The sequence below is a fragment of the Loxodonta africana genome, chromosome 7 (assembly GCF_030014295.1).
Source record: "Loxodonta africana isolate mLoxAfr1 chromosome 7, mLoxAfr1.hap2, whole genome shotgun sequence".
In the NCBI taxonomy this organism is placed as follows: domain Eukaryota; kingdom Metazoa; phylum Chordata; class Mammalia; order Proboscidea; family Elephantidae; genus Loxodonta; species Loxodonta africana.
The window spans coordinates 31,945,363-31,949,802 of NC_087348.1; positions in this window are offsets into that span (position 1 = coordinate 31,945,363).

Genomic DNA, 4,440 nt, shown 5'->3' on the forward strand with positions numbered 1-4,440 from the left:
AACCTGGGTACTATCTCCAGTTGGTAAGAGCCGCCAGTCTGCACATAGCATCTTGTTGCACAGGGAGGAATTCTCACTCTGCCTATTTGATTTTAAAACTCAGATAAATCACCTCCTTTTGGTAGACCTGAGCATTTTACTTCTGAGGCCTGATACCCTACATTTCCTTAAAAGTTCAAAACCTCTGTGGTATTCTGGAGGCAAGCATACTCACTATGGCTAGTGATGAGTAAACATACCAGAGGAGTTAACAATTGGTGAGGGTGAATTGTCTCAATTTCTTAGCTACAGTAGGCCCGAAAGGAGTGGGGCTGTTGTTAAACCCCTAGGGAAAGGCTTGTCTGCAGAGTTGTTGCTTTTGTCCATTATCCAAGTCTTTTTACTCAAAAGCAAAGACTTTTTTTTTTTTTTTTTTTTTCTACTCAGATGCAGAAGAATGCATCTTTCAGATCCAGTACAGTGAATCTGGAAAAACTGAGCACCGAGGTAAAAAGCAGGGTGTATGGGTTAGAAACTACAGGGTGGACCATGACTTTTTACCTCATTGATGGCTCACAGATTCTGAATAAATTGGTATTGTCCATTTTTCTTTTTCACTGGCAGGATGGGGGTGTTGAACTGTGACTGATACAGTCTAAATAGTCTGTGTTTCATGTATCTGGTGATGATTTTGCCCATACCTGTCAGGCCTCTACCCAGATGGGGTATTGCTCAAGTGGAGGGGGAACTCTGCCTGGTTGGGGCTCAACTGCCACCAGGGAAACATTTTGGTACATGCTGGCACCTTATTGGTCTATACCCATAACCACAGAACCAATGAATGCTTGATGCTTGATACCTACCAATCCATGGTAGTGTTCTCCCATGCTGTAATTCGTGGGTGGCTGTGTGGTAGGGGTCATCTACACTCACCATCCATTCTGTGCTTGCAGTTTGCACAAATTTCTTTTCAGCAATGGAACTGGACAATCAGACATGTAGAGAAAAGAATGTGTTAATGACTTTCCTTGTATACAGCAGCTTAGAGACTGGAAGAAGGGATGGCCCCCCTCTTACCTGAGACTCCCACACTGACACAGTTTGTTTTGTTGGGGCTGTCTTTTTCAGGCTCAGGACTGAGTGGGTTGCTCTGGTATCCACTAGAAACTGTACAGTTCCCCCCCCCCACACACACCTTCATTATATTCAGTGGCTCAGGTGGGAGACTTTCCTCCAGTCCTCCTCAATTAGAGTCTTTACCCATTGGCATCATGTCCCATTGGGCAACCCCATGCTATTTCTTACCACTGGTAAGAATTTAGGGCTTCTCTCTTCCAATATCCTCTCTCTTTGTACTAGGTTCATTGGTCTCCACTTAGTGCGGGTCAGGGCCTTCCACCACCCTCTCTCTTCAGGGGCCCTCCTCTTCTTCAGCTGCCAGGAAACAGGTCATTTCCCTAGAAGGTGTTGTCCAGGAATGTGGCCTTTCTCTTTCGATCAGTGATTTTTCTCTTTTCCTCTTCCTAATCCCGATAGGAAAATACCTGTCAGGCAAGCTCAAAAATACAAGATCCCTAACTCCACATCTTCCTCAAGTTTTGGAGTTTTCTCCGTATAACCTGGGCACTCTGGTAAAAATCATATTCATGATGTCAACAATTTTAAGATTCTCAAGGTCTGTGACTGTCTAAATGCCTCATACACACACGTTACACACTCACACCACTTATCAGTTGCACCAATCTCATAACTGACACCTAGAGCCCTCAAAAGTCAATTCCTGCCACTTCTCAGGACTCTAATGCCCTTACCTAGGAATTATCCTCTTATTTACCAAATAAGCCCAAGTATCTAGAGCCTTCAATGCTCTCAATGGTTAATTCTTCCTGCTTCTCAGGACTCATCTACAGTCTAATGTAGGTACTTACCAAATAATCCAGGTATGTTTTGTATCTCCTATGAAGTCTTTGTTGGGTCCCAGAAAAATCATCTTTCAGGGCTATGAGAAGGTCTCTGGGAGAAATCCCCTAGTGGCACCAGACGTCTGACTGGTCTGTTGTCCAATCTGCCTCTGGAACTGAGCAGATGACTCCTGGCTGGCTCACCAGAAACGTTGCTGGGTGGAAACTTCAGATTCTGCTTGGCTCCACTCATCTGAGCCAATAAACAATAAACCAAAGTAGAAGAGTAGGAGAGTAGAATCGTATCTTTATTTCACTGTGCAAGGAAGGGAAACAGTTGGGGCTGCTGTTGCCAAGACTGCTCAGAGAGGGCGAGGGGAAAGGTTACTTATAAGGGGTTTACAAGGAGGAAGCTCATACAAGTTACATCAGCAACATTACTAACTGTACTACACAGCTGCAATAAGATTTACATATAACTTCGTGCATCACATGTTCAGAATTTGGTGGTTAAACTCCACCTAGAGGCACGGTGTTACTATATATGAGAGCTAAAAGGCTGTCCTGGGTGTTAACACAGTGCCTAAACTTGTTTTTGCCAATTTCATCTAGTTTTTGAAAGCAATTAAGGAGAGGAGAAACAGGATTTTAATGTAAAGCTATGGGGCATGCCAAGCAAAGGAACCAGGGTTCTCATGTAAAACTAGGAGCAGGCCAAACAAGCTGCTCAAGGAAGTGGAATTTTCCGCAGCCTGGGGTGCTCTGTCTTATCATGGCCATCTTCACTTTCTAACTGCTTCAAACTTTCAAAAATATTTATGCTCACAGGACAATATAACATGCATCTTTTCCTTATATTCCAGTGAACTGTTTTTATTCAAATTTCATTGGCTACACAGGGGATTTTCATTCATGATCCCGAACAAAGGAAATAATTTAGACTCTAGGAGCTTTAATAAAACTAGAAATTTTGAAAAGAAAAAAAAAGTACATGATAAAATATGAAGAGTAACATGGAGCAACTATGTCCATAAGGCAAGACAGCTGCATCCTTGCCACATCACATTCCTTACCTTAATTAGAAATGCAGCACAGAGTAAATGGTGGGTTTATCTTATTTTGCCTCTCATAAGTACGGTGAACATAAGTCAATGAAAATATAGTGCATAATAAATATTGACCAAAGTTTAGGAAAGCCAAACCTGTGAAATAGAGGTAGTAAACTTTACTCATCATAGAATATCCTGTTACCCAAGGAAATACACAAAAATAATTGAACAAACATTTTAAAATGTTTTTCATGTAAATAAGAAAAGATAACCCATGAAACAAAAAAAAAACAAACAAAAAAGATAATTTTAAAATAAGAAAAACTAATAAGGAAGGAATTTCAAACCTGGAAGCAACTCTGGAAGACCTCAAGAAATTTGTCTTAATTGGTGTATAGATCAGAATATACACCAATTAAGACAAATTTCTTAAGGTCTTCCGGAGTTGCTCCCAGGTTTGGAATTCCTTCCCCACTTCTAGATCTAGGCAAAATGGGTTGATCATAACAAATTGTGATGCAGACCTGAATCTGTGCATTGCTAAATTGCAAATTATGTTAACATATTTTTTTTATTTACATGTGAATGTAAAGCCATTAATAAGAAAAGAATGGATCTCCAAAGCCTAGGATGGGGACATTTGAGCAAATTTAGATAACTTGATACTTCACATCCTTACACTCTACTGAGACTCCTTGAAATCTGGCCTGAACCTGATACTCCCTTCAGAAACTATGAAGGCTAAAACAAAATGCAAATGCTTACACAAACACACAGACATAAATGCAAGAACTGACACTGCAAAGCTTATTCTAATAGTTGAAAAAGCACCAGGGTCACTGTAGGTCCACTTTTGTACCTAGTACCTAGTAACTTTTTCTACTTCCACTCAGTATATCCACTCTTTGCCTGGTGGTGCATGGGTTAAGAACTTGGCTGCTAACTAAAAGATGAGCATTTCAACTCCAACAGCTGCTCCTTGGAAATCCTATGGAGCAGTTCTACCCTGTCCATTAAGTTTTCTATGACTTAGTATCAACTCAATGGCAAAGTGTTTTGTCTTATAGCACATTCTCAAAAAAAAAGAAAAACCCAAATTCACTGCTGTTGAGGAGATTCCAACTCCTTGTGACCCTATAGGACAGAATAGAACTGATGCATAGGGTTTCCAAGGCTGTAAATCTTTGTGGAAGACAACTGCCACATCTTTCTCCCATGGAGTGGCTAATGGGTTTGAACCACCCATCTTTCAGCTAGCAGCATAGCCATTTAACTACTGCACCACTAGGACGCCAAAACCTTCTTCTGCACTATAAAACTTATTTAATTATTATGTTTGTGATCCATCTCTTCCCTTCAAGGAAGGCAAAGGTTTTAACTCTTTTGTTCATCAATGCATTTAGAAGAGTGACTGACACATAGAAGGAAATTTATAAATATTTGTGAAATATATTTTTGCTCAGTGTACCCTATGGAGGCACAGAGACAAGGTTTGAAGCCCATGATGTAAT